This window comes from Balaenoptera borealis, assembly GCF_965194805.1.
Source record: "Balaenoptera borealis genome assembly, chromosome: 9".
Classification (NCBI taxonomy): Eukaryota; Metazoa; Chordata; class Mammalia; order Artiodactyla; family Balaenopteridae; genus Balaenoptera; species Balaenoptera borealis.
This window is the reverse complement of record NC_138873.1, coordinates 39346584-39373474: the sequence shown is the minus strand read 5'-3', so window position 1 is coordinate 39373474 and position 26891 is coordinate 39346584. Positions and strand designations below refer to the sequence as shown.

General features: G+C 37.9%; 1 protein-coding gene across 2 annotated transcripts in view; it reads left to right on the top strand.

The window, feature by feature from the left end:
* Positions 1-2944: 2944 nt before the first annotated feature.
* Positions 2945-26891, top strand: part of FABP7 (fatty acid binding protein 7) — a 159912-nt gene continuing 135965 nt past the window's right edge. The window contains exon 1 of one of the 2 annotated variants that reach the window (XM_082406290.1): positions 2945-3112. The gene's annotated coding sequence lies outside the window, so the exon portion shown is untranslated. The remainder of the gene's footprint in view (positions 3113-26891) is intronic. The other variant, XM_082406289.1, reaches the window with a different exon arrangement.

Sequence of the window (26891 nt, the reverse complement as noted above, 5' to 3'; positions counted from 1 at the left end):
TATAGTCAGGTTTTTGCTACCATTCCCAACAGCAGCTACTACAAACCTTCAGGCTCTTTCCCTGATTCCTTCATCTTCCTTACTTTCGTAGTAGAAATGAGAAGCTATCAAAAATCTTCAATCTACTATAAATAGACAAAAGCATACTAAAAGTAGTGTTTTCTTAAGTCATTATTTTGTCTCAACTGAAGAAAATGAGGTTCTATTTATTCATTTAAAAACTGCTTATCAAGCAGCTATTTTGTACAGGTACTACTCTAGCTACCGAAGATACAGCTTTCATGGAGCGTACATTCAAGTGGCTCTGATGATTTCAAACACGTAACTTTAAAGTGCATCAGCGAGGGCTAACAGTTTTACCAAACCTGCCCCAAAATACAGGGTTTACAAGACAAATTTTGTGAGTATAAGGAGTACAGTTTCAGAATTATAAAAATCCAATCACTGCACTGTAACTCATAAATCCAAACATTTTAGCATCTCTATCACAGGCTCTCTAAAATAAATAGGCCTTAGAATAATTTGCCTTAAATAATAATAATATATTTTATTATACACTTGAAATTACGCTAAAGATATAAATAACTCTCAATCTCTTTAATTACTATTTGTATGACCATACAAATAACCATGTTTTTATAAAACAAAGTGTACCAGTGTTGGCATTTAGAAAAATCATAAGTTTTACTAACAAGTTATAATTTAAAGAATGTCAATCTTAAAGGCAGGAAGACTTGAGCTCAGAAACTGACTTGAAGTCTTCCTAGTGATTTCACTTTATTCAAATTATTTAACCTTGCTGAGCCTCACTTTATTTATCTGAAAACAGACGTGTTATTACCACATTGTAGGGGTAGGAATATTAAATAATTTAAAGAGCGTAAGGGTAGCACCACTGGCAGATACATTAAATAAAACATTTTTCTATATCACATAGCCTATGAAAATACTGGAAGTAGTCAGTAGGGAAATGGCAGGTGTCATAGGCTTGGGTAGGAAGCCAGAGCACAGTATCTGTGAACATATTGGTGTTAAGAAGATTTTGGACACTAATAATGTCTTTCAGGAAACCAGAGGGGATCTCAGGACTTCAGTGAGGAGAAACCACCTTCTCAGGAAGCAGAGAGCACCTTAATTTTAAGAGCAGTATCATCATCTTCCTATTACGCTTTCTAAAAGACACAACGAGACCTTAATAGTAAGGACTTCATTTTTCTTAGTGAGAACCTTGAAGTGAAACTCGATAGACATTGATTTCTGCTTTTCTTTGTCCAAAAGTTGTCTACATTGCACATGGCTTCTCAATCTGTTAAAATGATGCGTTAAAAAACACGAATAGAAAATATTTGCAAATGAAGCAACTGACAAAGGATTAATCTCCAAAATTTACAAGCAGCTCATGCAGCTCAATAACAAAAAAACAAACAACCCAATCCAAAAATGCGCAGAAGACCTAAATAGACATTTCTCCAAAGAAGATATACAGATTGCCAACAAACACATGAAAGAATGCTCAACATCATTAATCATTAGAGAAATGTAAATAAAAACTACAATGAGATATCATCTCACACTGGTCAGAATGGCCATCATCAAAAACTCTAGAAACAATAAATGCTGGAGAGGGTGTGGAGAAAAGGAACCCTCTTGCACTGTTGGTGGGAATGTAAATTGATACAGCCACTATGGAGAACAGTATGGAGGTTCCTTAAAAAACTACAAATAGAACTACCATACGACCCAGCAATCCCACTACTGGGCATATACCCTGAGAAAACCATAATTCAAAAAGAGTCATGTACCAAAATGTTCATTGCAGCTCTATTTACAATAGCCAGGACATGGAAGCAACCTAAGTGTCCATGATCGGATGAATGGATAAAGAAGATGTGGCACATATATACAATGGAATATTACTTAGCCATAAAAAGAAACGAAATTGAGTTATTTGTAGTGAGGTGGATGGACCTAGAGTCTGTCATACAGAGTGAAGTAAATCAGAAAGAGAAAAACAAATACAGTATGCTAACACATATACACAGAATCTAAGGAAAAAAAAAAAAAGGTCATGAAGAACCTAATGGTAAGATAAGAATAAAGACACAGACCTACTAGAGAATGGACTTGAGGATATGGGGAGGGGGAACGGTAAGCTGGGACAAAGTGAGAGAGTGGCATGGACATATATACACTACCAAACGTAAAATAGATAGCTAGTGGGAAGCAGCCCGCATAGCACAGGGAGATCAGCTCGGTGGTTTATGACCACCTAGAGGGGTGGGAGAGGGAGGGTGGGAGGGAGGGAGATGCAAGAGGGAAGAGATATGGGAACATATGTGTATGTATAACTGATTCACTTTGTTATAAAGCAGAAACTAACACACCATTGTAAAGCAATTATACTCCAATAAAGATGTTAAAAAAAACACAAAAAACAAAAAACACGAATACCCACATTCCGGGTGCAGATAGGAAAACCATGCACATTCCTACCTTCTCCAAGGAGCCACGAGTAAAGTGCAACCTGAGGACACTTGGAGCACAAACGCTCGGGGTCGCGCACAAATGAGTCAGAGGGTCTACAGAGGAAGCCTCCGGGAGCAGGGAGGGACGCGACATTCCCTCAGTCACATCAAGTAAATTCTTAGTAGAACCTTAACCCTGCCCCAGGGGAACTGAGAGTGGTAGGCGAGGAGGGCACGGGTTCTGTGATGATCACTGATGATTAATTGTTAAAGCGCACGCAGGAAAAAGAACGCTGCCCAGGGAGCCAAAAGACAAGAACCACCGTCGCGCCGGCCCCGAGAGCCCCTTGGCGGCAGTGGCTGCACACAGAGCGAGACCCGGGGTGGGGGGTTGCGGGGTGGGGGGATGGGGGAGGGGCACTCCACGCTCGGGGGCGGGTCCCGGCAGCCGCTCTCTCCGCCCCCGGAGTCGCTGCCACTTCCTGGCTGCGCCCCAGCCCAGCAGCTCAGACGCGGTCGCACCCTCGTGGACGGTAGAAGCGGCAGCGACCTAGAGCCCGCGTCGCAGTTCGCGGCCACGTAGAGGCCGGGCGAGCCCGGGCACCGGGACCCGGCCCAGGCTCGGCGAGCAGCTCTGCGCGCGGCTGGTATGTACTTGGTGAAAGGGAGTCGGGAGTGTGTGTGTGTGGGGGGGTGTCTCTGGAGCGAAGATGGAGGGAAAGGACTTGGGCAGTCAGGGGAGACTGAGAGAGCGAAGATGTGGTTATAGCAACTTTCCTATTTTCTGGCCAGTCCGCACGAGCATGGGGGAAATTCAAAGTGGACGCCTCTTTGGCCAGAGCGACCACATCATTTAACATGCAGAGGTACTTGCAGAGTGGAAGGGGACGCTCAGGCCAACATGCGTAACCAGGGAGGTCTGGTCACCTCTTTTTGCCCACTCTGCCCTGAAGCTGGACATTGGTGATCTCCTCTCATAAGTTGCTGAGCCTTCGCCTCTAGCACGGGCAATGCCACGTCGTTTCCCATGGGCTGCGCGTTCCCAGCCCCAGGCAGCCGCTCGCGGCCGCCGGGTCAGCAGAGACCAGTGTTCTCGCCGGCTCTGCCCGCGTCGAGCTGTGTGGCTTTAGCCCAGTCACCTCATCTCACCAGTCTCCATCCATTATTTGATAAAACATGGGAATGGTGAGATCGGGTCAAATGAAGAGTTCTCTTCAACTACTGGGTTTTCACTGAGCCTAGGACACCGGCCGGCAGCCAGGGAGGGACGGAAGCGCAGTGTGGTCGCAGGGGCTCAGGAGATGGAGGGCGTGGGTCCTGACTGTTGTTGCTGTAGCAGCTCGTTGGGGAAGCGCCTGATAGTGCCTTCAGGGGGAGATGACCCCGATTTACCAGCTGTCCTGACTGGCAACCCCTGACGAGTGAGGCTGAGATGAACGGACCAGTTTCATCTTCGTAGAGCTCATCTCAGGGAACACATCCGAACACGGTTCCTTTGGAAGAGCGCTTGGTACAAGTGGGGCACACAGGAAACACTAAGAAAACAAAAACCAAAAAAAAAAACGGCAGGTGAAATTATTAGAGTCTGTGCAGGACTGTAAAATGGAGATTTGATGCCGATGACCACTTAAACATTCAACTAGAAAAACTAAATACTGAAACACTCATATTAATGGTTTGGATACTGAAAAAGTATGGATTAGAACTACTGTAAGTATTGCATTTCTCTTGGTGTACATGTAGATTCAAAATCCATCTGTCCACTTTATCTCTTCACAAGATGCCTTTCTTCTTATTGACATTGCTACACATAAAAAAATTCCTTCTGGGATTTAATATTCAGAAAGCTCAGAATTTGGATTGTTAAAATGAGATCTGATGGCCATTAAGCTCACAGGAAGTGCTGTAATGGCGTAGGTTCTGGATCAAGGTTAGTTAGACCAGCAATTTGAAAACTTTGTTTTCCTGTTAGTATGTCAGGTGCTGGTCAGTAACCCTCTGCTGACACTATGTTAAGGGAGTTCATTTTCTAAAACAGTGTTTTGGAAGATCAAATGATTTAATTTTGAAGCAAAGTATATATTGGAAAAAAGTTTTCAAAAAGTTTTTAGTAATTGACTTTTTAGTTTTATCTTTACCACAACTTTCTTCAACAAAATATCAAAGACTAATGGAATACCTTATGCAGGATATTTAAAATTGTGTCAAATTTCATTCTTTGTTAAAGAATTTTCTCTCCTCTTGAGTCAATTTTAAACTAGAAGTTTAAATTTTTAGAAATTTACCCCTTTCCATAATTTTTAAAGAAATTTTGCCAAGTTGTAAAACCATCACCATAATTCAGTTTTAGAACATTTTCATCACCCCAGTAAGATCCCTCATGCCCATTTATAATTAATCTCTGCTCAGCTTCAGGCAACCACTAATTTTTCAGTATCTATAGATTTGCCTTCTCTGGACATTTTATATAAATGGAATCATAAAATATGTGATCTTTTGTTTATGACTTTTTTCACTTACTGTTTTTGAGATTCATCTATACTGTAGCGTGTATCAGTATTTCATTCCTCTTTATTGTTGAAGTTTTCCATTGTATGGATATACCACATTTTGTCTATCCATTCGCCAGTGGATGGACATTTGGGTTTTCAGCTTGAGGCTATTGTGAATCATGATGCTAAGAACATTCACATGCAAGTCTTTGTGAGTACATGTTTTCATTTCTCTTGGATAGATATTTAGCAGTGCAATTGCTGGGTTGTATGATAAACGTATGTCTAACTTTTTAAGAGCATTATAGAGTGAATTTTATGTAGAAGTTATGTATTCACAAAATGTAGAAAATTCTGGAGAAATAAATGTTTCTTACTAGATCGTATATGATTTGATATATACATAGAGAGAAGGTTGGACAGGAAACACTTTGCTTCCTTACAAATTTAGAGCTCAGATATAGCAAACAAATTTGCAAAAAAGTGTAACATTTCTCAGAAATAAAATATTTCTAAAGACAGTTTTTTTTGGAGCAGTTTTAGATTCACAGCAAAATTGAAAGGAAGGTGCAGATTTCCCAAATACCCCCTACCCCTACACACGCATAGCCTCCCTCACTCACCAGACTGGTATGTTTGCTACAATAGATGAACCTACATTGACAAATCATAATCACCCAAAGTCCGTAGTTTATCTTAGGGTTCACTCTTGTTGTTGTACATTATATGGCTTTGGACAAACACATAATGACATGTATTCATCTATCATAGGGAGTATTTTCACTGCCCTAAAAATCCTCTGTTCTCTGCCTATTCATCCCTTCCCCCAGTATCTTTTTTTTTTTTTTTAATGCTAAATGAGAGTAAATCAGGCTTAATTAAGACTAAATTTCCTGCAGTTTCCTTTGAGAATGGGAAATAAAGCAATTTGAAAATTGTATTTTAGGATGTTGATGAGACTCAGACCTGAATGGCTTGATAGTAAATTCAGTGGTTTTCCATTCCTTCAACACAAGATTTTAATTGAGTTAGAAAAAAAAATTCCTTTCTGAATATCAGAAAAACCCTATAAATCCTATGATAAAATAAGCATCTGTAATTATGATGCCACATAATTCTTCTAAGTACTAATTAAACATATTTTATTAGATATAGAGATCTAAGGCCCAAGTTTAAGTGATTGACATGTGCAAAAATCATGTATTAGGGATAAATCCAGGGCTCCTATCTTACTGTTTTAAAACTTCTGTGGTTAGCACATGCTCTCTGAATCCTGTTGGTCTCAGTAATTTTTATATTAATAGGCTCAATGTACTTTTTATAAGTCATTATCAGGTAGTGACATTACATAAAGAGAATACTTGAACATACCCAGAAAACCAAAGTGGTTATTATTATTTTTCTTTTGATTGGAAGTACAGTTGACTTTGAGAAATCAAATACGTAGTCTACTTTATTTTTATTTTTATTTATTTTTCATTCATGCTCTCAAAGGCAAATAGCAGTTTTAAGCATCTGTCCAGGTATAAAGCATGCTATGGACTTTATAAATCAGAGTAGATTTGTGTTCTCCAGTAACTCCTATTCTTAAAAAGTGATGGTGTCCAAGAGTTGGGTGCTTGGTTGGAAAAGAAGTTCAGAGCTGTCTATATAAGAATAAAGCAATTCACAGTTGTACATGTTCCTGAATAGGAGGAAGTAATCTCACCTAGGATCCTGGATCAGTTAGAATAGGATTTCTCAGACTGGAAAGTGGGCCAAGGGAATGGAAATACTTTAAGACTGTGTAGTCTGGAGCCAACACAGCCTGAACACTTGTTTGGGGAAGCAACAGCAGAAGCGTTTATAGACAATATAAATGGAGCTAAATGCCTTCCTCTGTCTCTTGGATTCTGCCTCCTCATAGTCCCTATTTCCTGCTAAGCCCTAAAATCCACTGTGCTGATGAAAAAGAATCCCCTTTGGGAGTGTGCAAATTAGCATGGTTAACTGTAAGTTTTCACTTTTTGGGTGAAGGAAAGGAGGAAACTGAGGTTCAGTGTGATAGTTTCAGGAATAATTTCGTGGAAGACAGGAAAGAGTTAAGCTGTCTTCCCAAACATGCTTATATCAAAGGACTATGAAGTGATTTATTTCTACACTAATTTTTATGGGCTGGGTTAATATGTCTCAGAAGAAAACACTGTTCTTAAAATCAGTGTGTACGTTTGTGTAAACAAGGATGGCTTATAACTCATGCAATTACCTTTGTTTATTATTTTTGTTTATCTAAAAAATGAGAATAAGTACTTCTATCATGGGGCTTCTGGAGCCAGGTATAATATTAAATCTCAAAACACTGAAATAAGCCCCTCTTGCCTGTCTTTCCCAAATCTAATAAAATCTATAAAAAGCTAGATTATAGATATAATGGATTTTGTTGCATTCTGAAGGTTTGTAAAGAATCTATCAAGTCAGGAGAAGATGTTACAAAGGCCAGGGCTTGCACACAAACCACTCTGCCTCTCAGTTTCTGTATCCCTGAAGAAGGATGTCTATCATAATTACGCTCATTGCAGTAAAGAAGCAGAACTTTTCAAGGTAGTGAAAAATAGGAAAAACAAACAAACAAAAGCAACTGTACATCTTTCTAACATGCCATGAAGCTGTATGTATATATCTATATATACTCCTGTAGCTTGGAGAAGATTGGATTTGAGGAGTATTGGACAGACTGTTGTAGCCCAAGCAAGAGGTGCTAGAGAGTGATTCAGGGATTAGGGATAAAGAATTTAGGGATGAACAGGAGTATCAGAGTCTAGAAATATTAGGAGTGGGAAATGATCAGGCTTGATGATAACTGGGATATGAATTTAAAGGGAGGTCGGAATGAAGGGTGGTTCTCAGCTTCTTGGCTTGAGGTTGAGGACTAGCACTATATACAAAGATGGCAATAGAAGAATGAAGGCAGATTTGGTGGGTTTACTGGGTTGGATAATGTCTCCCTAAAATCCATGTACTTCCTGGAACCTCAGAATGAGACCTTATTTAGAAATAGGGTCATTGCAGTTGTAATTGGTTAATATGAGGTCATACTGGAGTAGGGTGGGCCCTTAACCCAGTATGACTGGTGCCCTTATAAGAAGAAGAGAAGAGACACAGAGACAGAGACTCATAGAGGGAAGGCAAGCCTGTGACAGTGGAAGTAGAGATTGGAGTTATGTAGATGTAAGGGATTCCAAGACTTACAGCCACCGCCAGAAGCTAGGAGAGAGGCATGGAACAGATTCTCCTGAGCTCCCAAGAAGAAACCAACCTTGCTGATAACCTGGATTTTGGATTGCTAGCCACTTGAAATGTGCCCATCTTCAGTATCAGTTGTAAAGATGGTTACAAAATAAGCAGTGTGATAACTTGGGCAGTGCATCCATGGTCCCTCTGCCACCAACCCAGCTATAGATATAAATGAGGTCATTTCAGGTTTTCCATTCATTTTGCACCATATGGGTTTGACAGTATGGGTATGGGACCAGTCTGCAACATGGGGGGCATAGTTTTTATTTGTTTGCCTCAGGGAGGAGTGGGAGAACGTTTTCAGGGGAAGTGGGGAATACTTTCTTCACAGGGTAGATCTGGGTCAGCTCCCTAAGATGTTTGTGGATTTTTGCCAAAGGATATTAAGCTTCAAGTAAAACCCGGCATAGGTTGTTTCAACTCTGAGAAGTCCATGTTTGGGTTCTAGGTTTGAATGCTTTGAAAGGAAGTATAAACTTTTCGGGTGTAACTGCAAAATGGGAGGAAACAAAGCACTTTTTTTTTACTCATAGATGCTTATTTTTACCAACTCTTTTAAAAAGTATCTTAATTTACCTAATTTGTTGAAAACTTTTCATATTACCTGTCAATAATTATTATTGGTCCTAATAGCGAATTGGTTCAGTTCTTCACTTTGTGGATTTTGTCTCAATGTAATCCACTTAAAATATGGATTAATGAAATATGATTCTGACTAAGGACAGCAGTTTCGTTTATATCTAAGGACATCTCAAATTATCTTATAAAAGGATTGGTAAAAGTTTATTAGTTAGCTTCTTTCTTTCAGATTTTTTTTTATCATAAAACCATCACACTATTAAGAACACTGAAAGATTTTAAAATTCTAATATTCAAACATAATCGCTTCAGTATTGAGTATCTTCCAGTCTTTGTCCGTTTGTAAGAATGTTTTTATATTAATGTAATAATGGTATACAGTTTGTAAATTATTTTTTTCTTCTTAAAATTATTATTACCAGAATACAAATGAATAGGAAGAGCAAATTTTAAAAAGTAACATTCTTCTTATTATTCAAAGTGACCCATGAAATAGTTTTTGGCTAGATAAAATTTCAGCTCTTAAGGGTATGAAACAGAATTTTCCAGTTAGGCCACATTTTAATTTTGCTGCACCCTGTGGTAATCATCAGTTTAACACAGAAATAAGAAAAGAAAAACATAAATCATTAAAATGCATTGCTTTAAATATTGGCAATGTTCAAATGTAGAATTCAGTTTTTCCAAGGACAATATATGCTTGCTATTATAAATTATTCACCAAGAATCACAGATGTGAAAATATAATCAGGTGATTTTTTTCTTTCAGTCTCATCCTTTTGTCAACTCCCTATTATTACATTATAATGGGTTATTCCACATGTAATTTTCTGGGCAGGTAATGTTTGCCACTTAAAATACCACTAAGTTTTAAACTTTAAAATTTTGAAATAGTGTTTCTGAGACCATACACATTGCAGTGAAAATCAGAAATATTCAGAATTGTATTAAGAGGAAAATAATGTCCACCTAAATTCCACCATTCGTTATAAAATTCTTTGCATATATGTAGATTTTAAAAAGAAAAGTGATATATCATATTCCCTTAATATTTCATCTTACTATATCTTGTCAGGTGCTAAATCATATTTTTAATGGCTACATAGTGTTCTATTAAAATTTTAACTAACCCCTATTGGTAAATATGCAGAATGTTCCCAAATTTGGTTTTATAAACAATACCATGGTAGATAACTCTGTTTGTGATCTTCATACACTGTACATGGCTGCTTTATTAATCTCTTTGAATAAACTTCTAGACATGGACTTGCGAGGTCAGTGGATATTCACTTGTTAACCATTTTTGACACATTTTGCAAAATTTCTTTCCAGGAAGCCTGCAGCAATTTATACTCAAAATTTTTACCAACATACTAATACTGTTTAAAAATTTTAAATTTAGAAATCAGTAGGAAAAGATACCTCATATTTGTATTTCTTTGATTGCTAATGAGGCCGAATATTTTTAGTCAGTATGTTTATTGGATATTTTGGATTTATTTTTACGAATTGCTTTTTAGTATTCTTTGCCTGTTTTTAATCCTTTTTTGTTTGTTTCAAGAGCTTTTTATTCATTAGGATATTAACTCTTTGTATGTCTGTTATGTTGCAATTTTTTAATCAGTTTCATTTGTTTGCCATTAACTATTTTAGGGAGCATTGCTTTGTAAAATCCTTAAATTTTGTGGATGTGAAAGCTGTCAATTTCTTCTCGCATAGTTTCTGAGAAGGACTTTCCCCTTTAAACATATTCATCTACGTTTTTAATAGTACTGTTGATGTTTTTTTTAATTTAAAGTTTTAATCCTTTAGAAGTTATTTTAGTAGGGGATGAAGTAGGTAATCTAATTTTATTATTAACATTTTTTAATCACTAGTCTTGTCTCAAATTCGTTTCTTCTGTCATTGATTCCTTCCCCACTGATTTGAAATAGCATCCCATGCCCCTGCACCTCCTTGGAGCCCCCCTCAATATAACTGGCCATATCATCCTGAAGTCCCACAGAATTCCCTCTCACATGCCTTGCTGGCCACCATTCCTACACATGACTGCAGGCTCTTCGATTGCCTCCCTAAACTGCCTTGATCCACGTTTGTCACTCACCACCTCATCCCAGGAGGAAAAGGAATTCCACATCCCACATCATAGCTACTAGCTCTTCCTAAATTCCCACGTTACCAGTTTTGGAACATGTAATTGTGTTAACCTTGCAAAACAGTTAATTTTCTAATGCTTCAAATCTCTGTTTTTATCGTTTGCTCATTTCTCCTCTCTGCCTTGAAACTTTATTATGCTTTGTGCTGCCTCTCCCTGACCTAATCTCTGCTTTTTATTCTTCCTTCAAAACCATTCTGTTATGCCCTCTGGAACACCTGTTCAGTCCCAGTAAACTCCTCTTAACCTCCACTTTTTTCTCTAGCCCTGAATCTTGACTCTCCCAGGGGTATTCCACTTCCCCGTGAGCCCTTCCCGTTGGAGACGGCTGATTACTCTGTAGTTCATGAATCTCAGGGTAGGGAGGTGGGTCACATGCCCTCCATACACCCTCCCACCTGTAGACCATTGTTTCTCTACACTCTTATACTCATTCCTGTTCCTTTGAGCCATCTGGCTATGCTATCAACTACCATTGCTTATTTCTGTGATCTACTCACCACCTGAACAAACCCCTCCTTCACTGAACACTCCAGCAACTGGTGTACAGTCATCTTCTCCCACCTGTCTCCTGTCCTCAATCTGGGTGACTTCATGTCTACACCCAACACCACAGCCTCTCAGTTTGTGACCTCTGCAATTTCAAGCAGTAGTCTTCTCTTTTACTTCTTTTCACCCAGCCCCTTCTGTAGTCACAACCTGGACTTATCATATGAAATTGTTCCTTCCTAAAATCTCAAATTCAGAAAGTCTCTGGGCATAGCATCCTATATTCTTTTTTTTTTTTACACCAATCCAAAGATTCACACCTACACTTGTACTTTGGCTTCATTGGGATGGCCGATTCTTTGATCCACCTATTTTTTACTCTCCATGCTCTGATTGCTTGGAGTAAGATGTTTCTCAGTGGATTGCACATTTCCAATTAGTACAAGTCAATGGAGAACCTAAGAATTCTGTGTGCTTACCACACTCTCCCCTACAAGTACAGAAACCTCAGAGCCTCACCACCACCTGCCTTGAGTCCTCTGTGACCTAATGACCCCTTATCTTCTTGTTTATGCAGATCACTGCAAGAATCTCTGTACTCCCAAATAGCATGGCAACTATCCTGTTTTTTCTGGGACTGAGAGGTTTCCCAGGATGCTATGTGGAGTAAGTCCTTGACTAAAAGACTCCACATTTTTGAAATTCCTTATTTTCTTTTTTTACATATTACCTGTCTTCATCATCACTTTCAAACCGTAAGCTGCTACTTCATCTGATGTATGTAATAGCTCTTACTGTTCACTCTCTATATGACCTTTTGAATCTGTTGTGGGTTGAGAAAGTCAGATACCTGAGTGCATTAGTTAGGAATGTCACAGTTGCTCACGATAGCAAATCTACTTCAAATTGGCTTAAGGAGAATGGGAGAATTTATCAGATTTATGTAACCCAGCTTTCAGTCACAGCTTGATCTAGAGCTCACATTATTTTGTAAGGACCCTATTCCCTTCTACTTCTTGGCTCTACTGTCTTTCAACTTGGCTTCATTCTCAGGCTCTGCTTGGTGACAAAATTGCTATCAACAGCTCCAGGCCTAACTCCTCAAGTTTAAATTCAAAGAGAAAAAAGTGTCTTCACTTAGTAGCTTTGGCACCAGTCCTAAGGTGGACTAATTTGCATCATGAACCCAGTCTTTAAGCATTTGCTGGGTTGGAAAAACGTAATAATAAGCCTGTTGAGGCAGGTTTGTGTCACATATCACTTCTGAGCCAGTCACTGTGGCTCAGGGCACTTGGAGCTTGGATATGTCAGGTCTGAGTCTCAACTTCATTCTCGGAAACAACGAATCTTATTGCAGTGACTATAGGAGGAAAGGCTCCTCAAGGGGAAATGGATGTTGGGCAGGCAAAATTTTTACTATGCTCTAAATTGGTGACAAGAGGTTAAAAACAAACCAGAGGCATAAACAGGCTCTGATTAAATCTGTAGGACTGGCTTATAATAAAGACCGTGAACGTTATTAGTGTATAGGTTTTACGACATAGGTTTTATGACATTTATTTTGACTGAACAACAATATTTGTTAATAACCTGATTCTTGACTGTTGTCTTTGTAGTTAAGTTGCAAAATGAGTCAGATTTGTATAAATAAATTTTGTGTATTATCATCCTCTTTAATCATCATTAATGAATTTTATTTTAAATTCTACCTGTACAAATAATAATTTGAAGATTATTAATATATAGGAAAGAAGAGAATATTTCTCTCTTACATAAATATTTTTGCAGCTAATATTTTTGAAAACGTATCGACACATGATTTGGATGATAATAGTAGAGAAAAATAACTAAGTTAGAAATTAGAAAGCTTTGTTGTAAGGCCAACTCAGCTTTTAATTAGTCATGTGACCCTGAGGAAGTCTCTTAATCTCTTGAGATTTCAGTTTTTGTCAACATGATTACACCAATATGAATGATGCGATTTCAGTTCTTCATCATGAGATCAATACAGTGAAAAAAGTACCTGTATTATTCTAAATAGAGCCTATAATTCCATATTTTAGTGCTATATGTACCGATTGATATTCAGGTTCTTTTCTGTGGTTGGTTATAGATATTCTTTATTTAAGTTTTTAATGAATTTTGGAACTCAGTACATGCATCTCTGAGATGAATAGTTAACTAAATTCAAATAAACATCTATTAAAAAGCACCCTCCTGGATTCAGCTACTGTGTTTAGTGATATATTGCAAAGTGGAATGAGACTCCATCTTTTTTTAAGAGGTTTAGGATTCTATCTGTTTGGGGGAGGTAAGGGAAAATAATATACTTACCTTTCCTGCGAGGCAGACTGTAATAAGTACTACAAAAGAGCTACAAAAAAGCTGTGGGGTTTCAAAGAAGAAGAAGATAAACTTTGAAATTAATCAGAAAGACTTTAAAGGCAATGTAGTAATTGGGATGGTCCTTGAAGGACTGATAGAATTTCAATGAGTGGGGGAAGCATTCCTAATTGAGAGAACAGCATGAATGAAGGTACAAATACAGAAAAGAGTGAGACAGAGCTGTGTAGAATTTTAGGGGCTGGGAGAAGGTAAGGGTGGAAAGACACATTGAGGCTGTACTGAAGAATCTTAAATGCTGGGATGAAAACTTTGGACTTAAACTTGTAGCTAATTTTCATCCTTGAAAGTAGTAGAGAGTCATATAATCTGTGACTCTCTATGAATAAAGATTTATTTTCACAGGTTGTTTATATGTAGGTAAATACAAGAGTTGTATACATTTTAAGAAAGAAACCAGTTAGAGAAGAAATGGTTATTAGCAGAATCTGTTAAAACAATACTAAAGAATTTTGGTTTATGGCCAATTCAATATAATGTCAAGTGGTTGTCCAACATAGGTAGCATATTTTTAAGTTGTATCAATAGCAGTATCTTATCCAGAGCAAAGGAAGTGATGGCCCAACTCTGTTCTTCCATGGCCAAATTGTTCTGGATATTTTACTCCTACAAATAAATACACACACACGTACATTGATCAGGATGGTCTGTTATTGCAGAAGTGATGGAAGGAATAGTTGTAAAATGGAGATATTTCGCTAGGAGACATGAACACCTGGGAAAGTGGGCTTGGAAATGTAGTATAACATGATGTATAAAGAAAGAGAAAAACAAGCACAAGCTTTGGAGTTAGAGCTCAGCTCTGCTCCTAATGAGCTGTGCTATTTTGGGAAAGTCACTTATCCTTTTGTAGGCTGTTTCCTTTCCCACTCTCCTTCCCCTTACCCCCTCCCCCTTTCTCCTCCTCTTCATCTACTTCTTCTTTTTTGTAGAATAAAGATGATACTATTTACCTGCAGTTTTATTTTTTGATTAATGATTGTCAAGTACCCAGCACATTTCCTGGCATCCAGTATGCCTCCATTACTTGTGACTATTATGTTTATTTGAAGGACTGTCATACATATATAGGAGTTTAGACTGGTCCTGTGAGGTACCTGCAGAAAGATTTAGGACTGTTGGAGAGAGAAATATTTTTGCTTCAAAATAAAAAAGATGTAATAAAGGTTAATTTCCAATTTAAAAAGTAATGGTATGTCTAAGTATGGTAGCACTTTTTGAGTTCAGTGGTCGTGGTATGCTAGAGCCAAGGTGATATATATTTTTTACATGAAAGTAATCTTTTCCTCAACTTCTAGGAGGGACTCCCTTAGAGTAGGGCTTCTCACGCTTTTCCACCAAAGAACTCCCAGAAATCTAGAGGCATAACTCAAAGTGCTCCATAGAAAAGTACAAAGTTTCTTTGACATTTCATATTCATCTTACATATTTGTATACATTATGCACTTTATAATGTGTTCATTTTGTTTTAGTATAAAAATATGCTTTAAATATATACTGTCAAGTAAGACTCCTTTGATAAACAAAATTTATCATGTGGTTGTGGGTAACTTCTGGTATTTTCAAGGGTGCAGGTTTCCTAGTTTTGAGGAAGCACAGACTTAGGGGTATTTAGAACCACAAGCTTGTAATAGACTAAGAATTCCCTCTCAGCTTAACACAGATAAGCTAAAAATTTAGATGTCCGTTGATTAGAATTTGGATTGCATGGATTATTTTAGACAATCACGTTACTGCTAATATCAAAGATTTGGCAATATCTTAGATAAACACATATGTGAACCTAGAAAGTTGTAGAAAAAGCATAAAAGCATTGTTATGTTTGAAAATGGAGGCCTATATCTTTAGCTACTGAAGTGGTGAAGTAAGAGGTTGAGTGGCTTCATGCTGTTACTCTTGGCTGCTGCATTTGTGGGCTTTTGTGTGTTCTTTGCTCATGTTCCTATTTTTTTTTTAAATTAGTGCTTTGAAGGAGACATGTTGAGTAAATGCTGTTTTGTGAAGTATTTTTTAGGAGGTTTTTAAAATTAGAATAGCTTTTTCTTGCTTTCTATTTAGCTCTAATTTTTTTGGTTTCTTTTCTACTCTCTTCCCTACTTTACTTGCACCAAGATTCCTGCAAAAACTGCTTTAAGAGTTGCTAATCTGAATGGGAAATTATCTTCCCTGAGACCAGCTCCAGACCACCTTTTAGTGATTTGGTTACCTGACCATGTAGCTCCCTTGAATTTCATGTTATTATGATTATAATAAAGGGGACACAGGAAATCTGATTATTTTAGCCGTATTACTGGATGGATTGGATCACTGCAGAGGTATCTACTTATTTGCCCTCAATGATTCATCATAATTTAGGAAGAGGACCAGCCCAGAAGTCAGGAGATTAAGTTTTTGTTTTGATTTGAATTGCTTTATTACCCATCCCTGGTTAATTAAGAGGTTAAAAATGCCCACTCCTCATCTATTTTACAATTTTGCCTGGGAGTTTTGTTCTCTAATCATTAATACAGCCGTAGTATAAACAGCTTCTTAATGCAAAGGAATATGCCAGGCACCAAGGAGACCAAGTTGAACAGAACAAGGTCCTAGCCCTTGAAGGACATAGCATTAATGTTGAGTAAGTAAATTACTGTGAAACAGTGTGACTAATGCTGCTATAGCAGTATGAATCAGGTAGAAGATGCTCAGAGATGGTTATAAGAAATTCTAAAACCAGGGACAGTGTCTCAGAGGGGGTGATGTTATTGCTAGATCTTGAAAGATAACCACTAGTTTGCCAGGCAAAGAGGACTATGTCCTAGGAAGAGGAAGGAGGCTTAAAATGTGTGATGTATTTAGGGAACTATAATTAAATCAGTATATTGGACAGCTGCGGATATGGGTGGAAGTTCAAAGGGAAGTAGATTCAGAAGTGCCTTGCATTTCACGATAAATTGCTTGGACCTGACTGAAGGTTTTGAATAATTGGAGCAGTAGAATCGTATTTGTACTGTGGTAGACTGGCTGTGAGTCCGTGTCTCTTGGAGCACACATCTCTTTTTCCACAACAAAGAGGTAAGTGACAGTAGAGGAGATGGGAGCACGGCTGGACTCATGTTTCCACGTGTGGGTAAGTTTTTAGGTTGGTTGACTGGGTTGTTGCCTTTGTCCTAAAAGTTAGGTCAGCTAACGGATGGAAAAATATGCCTAATTTCTATTTGTTAAAAGTCTAGAACTAAGAAGACATAAATGTGGGTTAAACTATAGATAAGAATTGAAGATCTTCCCTAGAAATTGCTATACTTAAAGTTATGTTTTAAGCTATTTAAGGAACAGTCTTGCCATAAAAGTAAGTGGTTTAATATGTTTTCCCCGTTTTGGGGGGTCTGTTAACAGAAAGTATGTAAATAGTAAAATTCTTTGAAATTAAGAAAGGTTTGAAAGTCATATTTTAAACGCAATTAAAAAAGGAATGGCCTCCTTTATGTATGTGTGTGTTTTTTTTTTAATAGACTTTTTTTGGCCACAGATTTTGACTCTGATGCATTAGTTTTCTGTCAGCTTCTCTAAAGATTCAAGGGTAGAGTTTAAATTAAGGATACGGTCAAGGGTACCCTTCAGGGTAGGAACTAACTCTGCTCTGATTTTTTAGTTGGAGAGCATCCCGAGAAATGTGTTAGATTATGTAACTAGTCACTTAGGGCCCCTGGCCTCCTGTTAACCTGGCCCTCTTGAGAGGCAGTGCCTGGGAGCAGCTGGGTCAGGCTCAGTGCTGTTGCCTAGTAGTCCAAGAGGAGCAGTCATAAGGGGCTGTTGCTGAGCAACCAGGGGGCTGCTGGTGTCGCATCGTCCCCCATGGAGTTGTATAGTCGTGGTGGGCCCATCCCCGTGGGAGAAGCAGTACAGTCTGGCAGAGGGCCAAGCCTCCCACAGAGGCACAATGGTTGTTAGCAGTAAGTATCTGACCTTAGAATCAAAGATGATAACTTAAGTTCTATGAACATGCAAGCAATTTATGGAATTATTGATGTAAATTTAATTAGACATGAACTTGGAGCAAGGTAGGTAGCTGTGGCAGCCAGAGTTCTCTTTTCAAATACCCTCATTCCAGTTCCTTTCTCCTTCAGGCATAGTTGCAAGGTAAGTTTTCTGGGTCAATGGAAAGTAAGTTTTCTTTATGCCTCATGGAATATGTAACTTTCCCTATTAACAAAGCAAATATTTATATTTGAGAAAAACCAGCAAGCTAACTCTGATCTGGTCAAGTGGGCCTGCATGGCAGAGTATTTGACTCAATATCAATGCAAGAACTTGCTACTAATATTTGAGATACTGCTTTGAGTTTTCTCTCTGTTGTAGAAGATTCACCAGGACCACATCGTACTTTATTTTTTAGTATTTAACACAGCCCATAAATGACTCTTCAGGAGAGTTGATAAAATGTCAAAACTAATCAGCTCTTGTAAGAAGGGTAAGTTCTCCTTTTAGGACTTAAAGTTGCCCATACTAAGTAAACCTTTTCCTGGAGATCCAGAAACATATTTTAACGACCAAAATTGAGCTCTTTCAATATTTTGGAATAACACACAGCTGCATGAAAGCCTAAAGTGTGAAGCAGAGGAATGAACATCCATCACTGAGAAATAATTAACACTGGCCAGCTAGAGAGAAGTGACGTAAACTTTTCTTATCTCCCTCTCTCCCTATTTTTTCATTCAGTATTTCTGGTCTTGTGCTGTAACTGTTTGCCTGTAAAGGTTTCAGGAAGCAGGGCTTTGGGTACAAAGTGGGAGGTTTCTTTGTTGGCATTGGGGTCTGCACTCTTTGAGGGACCTATATTCTTTTTGAAAAAAATACTTAAAAACTTTAAAATTCCTCATCAGAATTGCACACAGATTTATGTTTTACACGTGTACATGCACACACACTAATGTGTCTAAGCCATTCAATTAGAGTACAACTGAGATAGTATATCAACAGTAAGACAATTTAAATGTTTTTTAAGATGCCTTATTTTTAAAGCTACTTAACATTTAAATGTGAACTTTTTATTGTTTTTATCATATGTATCATTCATATCATTCATATCATAAGCATTCTATTTATCTTTGTTATATAAGAGTGTTAATAAATCTAAAGCATATTAAGCACAGTATGTGCCAGGTACTGTTCTATACAAATTAAATTTAGTATGTCATTTAACTCCTCAACAACTGTATACGAGAGGTACTATTATTATGGATATTTTACATGTGGAGAAGTCTAGGCCCGCCCGGAAAGGTCAAGTAACCAGGCCAAATGTATACACTAAAGATTTATAATCAGAACGTCTGTCTTCAGAACCTCTGCTTCTCAATCATTATGCTGTACTTTGAGCACCATGTTATTTCATGAGGGCAACATGAAACGGTATTCACAACAAACTTGTTTTTAGGTTATAATGATATAATGAGAGAATGCAAGAGAGTGAAAACTATGAAATCTTTTACTAAACAAAGTCTGTTTAATTTATTCTTTGGGTCTATAGTCCACAGCCAGAAGCCTTTTAAATCAAAGTTTTTTGTATCCATCCAAATTCTATGAATTTGCAAAATAAATTCAGTAGGCATTTAGCACTGAAGTTGTTTCTCTTCAGGATGAGATGTGAGGTATATTTTCTTTGGTATATGAGATGTGAAGGAAGAGGAAATGGTTAAAAGAAAATATAGAGGAGATGAATAAGTGAACTGTTTTTGATCAATTCTCCAAAAAAGTCATGTTTCTTAGAGCTTTGAGATACAAAGCATCAAGGAATTGCCATTTAGTCATGAGAAAAATAATACAGGTGAAAAGTTGTATGTAAAACTAGGTCAACAGTCCAGGAATATTGTGAAGCAATGATTCATAGTGGATCACGCAGGCTTTCCAATCAGACAGAGCTGAACTTGAACCCTGTCTCTGTGACTTATTAGCTGTGTGACCTTAGGGAGGTATCTCACCATCTTTAAGCTTTGAAAAAAGTCCATTTTTCTTTTTTGAAAAAAAAGAAAGATTAATTGTGATTAAGTGGAATAAAATGCAGAGTGTCTAGCAAGACTCATGACACAGAACAAGTGTTTATTAAATGCTAAAATCTTTTTATCTCCTCTCCCAGCAGCAACAAAAACAAAGTAAAAAGAGGGTTATCCTAGGGACCTAAAGGGTCAAGGGAGTTTCATAGTGAGATTGTTGGGGTCAAAGCTGGTCAACGTTTTAAAGACTCTTGGTCAACTTTGCCAAGTTGTTATGTAAAAGCAATATTACAATTCAGGCATTACATTTTTAATTATTAGAAAACCTGATTTTTTTTAACATCTTTATTAGAGTATAATTGCTTTACAATAGTATGTTAGTTTCTGCTGTATAACAAAGTGTATCAGCTATACATAAACATATATCCCCATATCTCCTCCCTCTTGCATCTCCCTCTCTCCCACCCTCCCTATCCCACCACTCTAGGTGGTCACAAAGCACCGAGCTGATCTCCCTGTGCTATGCTGCTGCTTCCCACTAGCTATCTATTTTACGTTTGGTAGTGTATATATGTCCATGCCACTCTCTCACTTTGTCCTAGCTTACCCTTCCCCCTCCCCGTATCCTCAAGTCCATTCTCTAGTAGGTCTGCGTCTTTATTCCCATCTTGCCCCTAGGTTCTTCATGACCATTTTCTTTCTTTTTTTTTGTTTTTTAGATTCCATATACATGTGTTAGCATACGGTATTTGTTTTTATCTTTCTGACTTACTTCACTCTGTATGACAGACTCTAGGTCCATCCACCTCACTACAAGTAACTAAATTTCGTTTCTTTTTATGGTGGAGTAATATTCCATTGTATATATATACCACATCTTCTTTGTCCATTCGTCTGTTAATGGACACTTAGGTTGCTTCCATGTCCTGGCTATTGTAAATAGAGCTGCAATGAACATTTTGGTACATGACTCTTTATGAATTATGGTTTTCTCAGGGTATATGCCCAATAGTGGGATTGCTGGGTCGTATGGTAGTTCTATTTTTAGTTTTTTAAGGAACCTCCATACTGTTCTCCATAGTGGCTGTATCAATTTACATTCCCACCAACAGTGCAAGAGTGTTCCCTTTTCTCCACACCCTCTCCAGCATTTATTGTTTCTAGATTTTTTGATGATGGCCATTCTGACCAGTGTGAGATGATATCTCATTGTAGTTTTGATTTACATTTCTCTAATGATTAATGATGTTGAGCATTCTTTCATGTGTTTGTTGGCAATCTGTATATCTTCTTTGGAGAAATGTCTTTTTAGGTCTTCTGCCCATTTTTGGAAGAGGGAACTTTCCTCAACATAATAAATGCCGTATATGACAAACCCACAGCCAACATCATCCTCAATGGTGAAAACCTGAAACCATTTCCACTAAGATCAGGAACAAGATAAGGTTGCCCACTCTCGCCACTATTATTCAACATAGTTTTGGAAGTTTTAGCCACAGCAATCAGAGAAGAAAAAGAAATGAAAGGAATCCAAATTGGAAAAGAAGAAGTAAAGTTGTCACTGTTTGCAGATGACATGATACTATACATAGAGAATCCTAAAGATGCTACCGGAAAACTACTAGAGCTAATCAATGAATTTGGTAAAGTAGCAGGATACAAAATTAATGCACAGAAATCTCTTGCATTCCTATACACTAATGATGAAAAATCTGAAAGTGAAATTAAGAAAACACTCCCATTTACCACTGCAACAGAAAGAATAAAATATCTAGGAATAAACCTACCTAAGGAGACAAAAGACCTGTATGCAGAAAATTATAAGACACTGATGAAAGAAATTAAAGGTGATACAAATAGATGAAGAGATACACCATGTTCTTGGATTGGAAGAATCAACATTGTGAAAATGACTCTACTACCCAAAGCAATCTACAGATTCAATGCAATCCCTATCAAACTACTGCTGGCATTTTTCACAGAACTAGAACAAAAAATTTCACAATTTGTATGGAAACACAAAAGACCCCGAATAGCCAAAGCAATCTTGAGAAAGAAAAACGGAGCTGGAGGAATCAGGCTCCCGGACTTCAGACTATACTACAAAGCTACAATAATCAAGACAGTATGGTACTGGCACAAAAAGAGAAATATGGATCAATGGAACAGGATAGAAAGCCCAGAGATAAACCCACGCACATATGGTCACCTTATTTTTGATAAAGGAGGCAAGAATATACAGTGGGGAAAAGACAGCCTCTTCAATAAGTGGTGCTGGGAAAACTGGACAGTTACATGTAAAAGTATGAAATTAGAACACTCCCTAACACCATACACAAAAATAAACTCACAGTGGATTAAAGACATAAATGTAAGGCCAGACACTATAAAACTCTTAGAGGAAAACATAGGCAGAACACTCTATGACATAATCACAGCAAGATCCTTTTGGACCCACTTCCTAGAGAAATGGAAATAAAAACAAAACTAAACAAATGGGACCTAATGAAACTTAAAAGCTTTTGCACAGCAAAGGAAACCATAAACAAGATGAAAAGACAACCTTCAGAATGGGAGGAAATATTTGCCAATGAAGCAACTGACAAAGGATTAATCTCCAAAATTTGCAAGCAGCTCATGCAGCTCAATATCAAAAAACAAGAAATCCTGATTTTACTTTGCCTATGGTTATGGTATTGACTTGAATCTTAGGAGACAGACAGGATGTTTAACTATTAGTATTAAATGAATCTGAAACATGATTGTATTTCTGATTCTTAGTCATTTTCATCAGTTCCTCTTAATTCATTCTTCAGCTACTGAGGCTTCATTCAAAACTTTTTTTTAATTAATAGTTTTAGATAAATTAGAGATATGGCACTTAGATAGATTTCTGATCTTGGTCATTTGTGTATATTTCTTATTACCTGCTCTAGCTGTAACCCTCTGTCCCCTGAAACAGGATCTTTGTTTCCTCTGTGGCTTCTACCACATGGTAGGTAATAATATTTGCTGAATGATGGAATGGATAAAACAGGTTATTTGCAATTTGATTTACATACAATAGCTATTAAAGCTTTTGAAAATGTAGCTGTTGCCAAGGATCTGGTTAGTAGGTTAGTTTAAAAACTATCACAATTATAGAAATCAAGTATATACAAATCAATCAAATAGGAAAAAATAGAGGATGCTAATCTAAGGGTCAGAAGAGGGAAACTTAAGAATAAGTAAATAAAGGAATTTGAAGAGAATAATGCTAATTTGGTTGTGACCACTTTTATAAATACATGAATTTTCCATGTTTTCACAAAGGTATAAGTTCATGGTATAAATTCATCTTTTTAGAACTACATGTAGCAAGAATAAGTGTAAAATATTTGCAACTCTTCATTTTAAAGTTATGCTATACCTTTTGCTCATGCAAGTAAAGATGTATGAATTTTCCATTCAATAATCACTAATTGAGTACCTACAATATATTGTGCCAAGTGCTGTAGATGGATGAATAAAAAATTGCCATTCAAGATGTTCATAGCCTGCTAGGGGAGACTGACACGCACAGAGCTGTCATGTGAAGTCAACCGTGATAAGTGCATCAGAGAGTTATGAACAAAGTGATTTAGGGGCAGGGGTTATGACTCATACCAAACTTGGGCCGTTCCAAAGAGCTTTACAAAAGCAGCAACCTTTGAGTTGGGCTTTTAAGGATGGCCCAGAGCCTACTAGTGAGAGCACAGGGGGATGATAGCATTCTGGGTGGAAGAAACAGGAAGTTTTTTTTTTTTTTTTTAATTTTTATTTTATACTGATTTACAATGTTGTGTTAGTTTCAGGTGTACAGCAAAGTGATTCAGTTATACATACGCATATATCCATTCTTTTTCAGACTCTTTTCCCATATAGGTTATTATCGAATATTGAGTAGAGTTCCCTGTGCTATACAGTAGGTCAACTGTTGAAGGATGGGACCACTGGAAAGCGGGACCAACTCTGTGGTGCAATTCACCCCCTTGCGTTCCCTGTGGGATCAGGTGAAAGACAGACTCTAGCTGGGATTACATCCTTGCTTAGATCCTTCTGCCATCCCTCACTGGCTTCCCTCACCCCTTTTCTCCCAAGAGTACTCCCTCAATAAATCAAGTGCATTGAAATCCTGTCCCAGGATCTGCTTTGAGGGAACTCAGCCCAACTTGGGCATTAAGTAATTTGCCCAAAGTCATACAGCCCAGATTAGCACCCAGGCAGACTTATTCTAAAGTCCGTGCTCTTATCAATGTGTCTGGCAGAGCAACTAATACCAGGAGGTACCAAATTCGGGACTCCTATTCTGGCATGAGACAAGTGGAGTCTGGTTCAGTTGGCTTTTTGGAAGTGCTAGTCATGTCCATATACCTCACAGCTAATGCCACATAAAAGCCAGTCCCTATCCCCACCTCCAGGGTCTCCATCCCTTACCTCTCACCCTTACCAATCTGAGCCAGATCCTCACGCTTGTCATTAGTTTTAGCCTCCTCCCTTGAAAAGAATTTAAACTTTCCCTCTTGTAGCAGATCGAATTGTGTCCTCCCAAAAAGATATGTCCAAGTCCTAACCCCTGGCACCTGCAAATATCACCTTATTTGCAAATAGAGTCTTTGTGGATATTGTGATGCTCCAAGGACAAAGAACGACCCTGCCTGAAAAAGTGTCAGCGTTATACCCCCTACCAGACTCTTACTTGCCCTCCCCACCATGTTGCGATGGTTACGAAATTCCTGAGCCCACCTGGGTGACGCCCACCTGGGCAACGGGACCTGTCCCAAATAAGGAAAGGCATCTGCCCTGTCTCACTCCCACCCTATAGATGGAAGGTATATGTGTCTTGACCAAAATTTTCACCTCGGACCATTCCTTTGTTTTCTGGCTATAAAAACTGATCAATAGCACATGTTCGGGCTCGACTCTCCCAGACTACTAGGAAGTCGGGCCGCTGTTCTGGCAGCGACCCTTCCCTCTAATAAGTTCTATCTTCTTTACATTCTGCCTTGTGTCTGGAAAAATCAGGAAGTTTTTAATATGGCCTATCTCTGCAATTCTTTTGGTATTTGTTGCTAGCCCCATGTGGCCAAGGGGTTCAAACCAGCACATTTTATCACATCTTGTACAAAGTCTAATCAGTAAGTATTGGTTTTTGAATATCTGGATGAATGAATGAACAAACTTACCTTCTTAATATGGGACAATAATTTCAAATAAAAAAAGTATACTTCAGTGAGGGTTGTGTTTCTTTACTTGATTATACCTATGCAGTTCAAAGGAAAATTTAAACTTTGTGAACTTTGATTAACATTCCTGTCACCGGATTTTAAGAAAACACAGCTGTGGACTTTATTCCTATCATTCTGTGCTTCCCCTTCTGCACTTAATTTCTACACTTTCATTGGTTTGTTTAGATGCATGAGTTCAAATGTATGCCTTTGGTGTTTTTTTTAGCCTAAAATAAAACCTACTTAAACGGAGGCTACAGTGCTGCTTTATATGTGAAGTGATATTCAGGTTGATATTTTTTATTTCCTCTTTAGAAGCAAAATGAACTCATCCTATTGTACACATTATATATTCTCCAATTAAAAACCTACAATACAATGATAGGGAATGGGCATGTATTTCCTACTGCAAAGTGTCCAGTGATATCTGGAGGATTCAACTGGGTTTTGAAGAGATTGTATTAACATTTGTGCATAAGTGACAGTTGAGTTATTTTAATTAAATGGCAGTTTCAGCCAATTAAGATTTGTCATTGTTTTGAGTCCCTTTTCCTTTTCTTCCTCTTTTCGATTTCAATATGTCTTGGGACTCCAAATATGTTAAAGTATGATTCCTTTGGTATTTTATTTTTCCTTTGGAAGCCAAAACAAAACTCTTTAGACCATCACAATGCCAAAAGGAAGCTGTAAGTCTTGGGACTGTGATCACAGCTACCTTTCTAGGACCCCCAAACTGAATCTAGTGTTAAACACAAGAAACACATTTTTTGCTTTTGTAGTACTTCAGGGAGAGTAATAAAATAATATTGCATATGTGTATTTTATTGTATGTGTTCTTTCTTGATTCCCAAAACAACGTGGAGAGATAAGCAGGGTAAATATTTCCATCCCATTTGATAAGCAAGGCTCTGTCATTTAGCTACAAAAAAGATGACTCCTCAAAGTCAACAGCTGATACAGGGATGAGCTGGAACTAGAACTGAGTTCAGTGCTTCTCCCTCTGTGTTACAAGCCCTGAGGACTTTCTTTTACTGGCTTACTTGTAAGCTATAAGGAAATGTGGGAAGCAGAGGAAAGAAGAGTAAATTATTTACAGATGAACTTGAAAGATGGCTAACATGCTGTTGGCATTTGGAGAAAAAGACTTTTTTTGAGAATCATGGTGAAATACTTCTACAACGTATAATTCCTGGGTTTTATACCAATCACAAGTTCAGTTATTATCCCAATGTGAGTGGTGGTCTGTGGAATATGGACTGGAAGGGGTGTTTCTCAAACCAGGGAGACTAGTGAGAGATGTCATAATCTCTGTAAGAATTGATGGGATGGAGGCAGGTGTGGGTGAGGAGGGTGGAATTAGGTGGTGCCTGTGGGAATGGAATTGGAAGGAAGAGTGAGTTCAAGGACAATTTTGAGCCTGGAATAGACAGAATTTGGTGGTTTATTAGAAAGGAGAGAAGAAAACACCAAACAGCACTAGACTCTCTCCTGCTCTGAATAACCCTAGTAAAGTTAGCACATACAAGCATAGGAATATTGACATTCCTGGCTTCACGCTTTATAGAAAAAGGAACAGATGATTTCCGTAACAGGAAAGAAACATGGCTCTCTCATCTAGGACAACTAAGCATTTGTTATGTGTCTGCTCAAATATGTAGACTGCCTGAGTTTAAGGGAGCCTGGTTTACCCAGCGATCGGCTGTAGCCACGTCTTCAGGAGTATATATGGAAATGAAAATAGCTCAGTTGGTTTCTATATTATTAGTTTTAAAATGGGGGCTTTTGATATAGAAATATCTAGAAGGATAGGAACAGGAAAA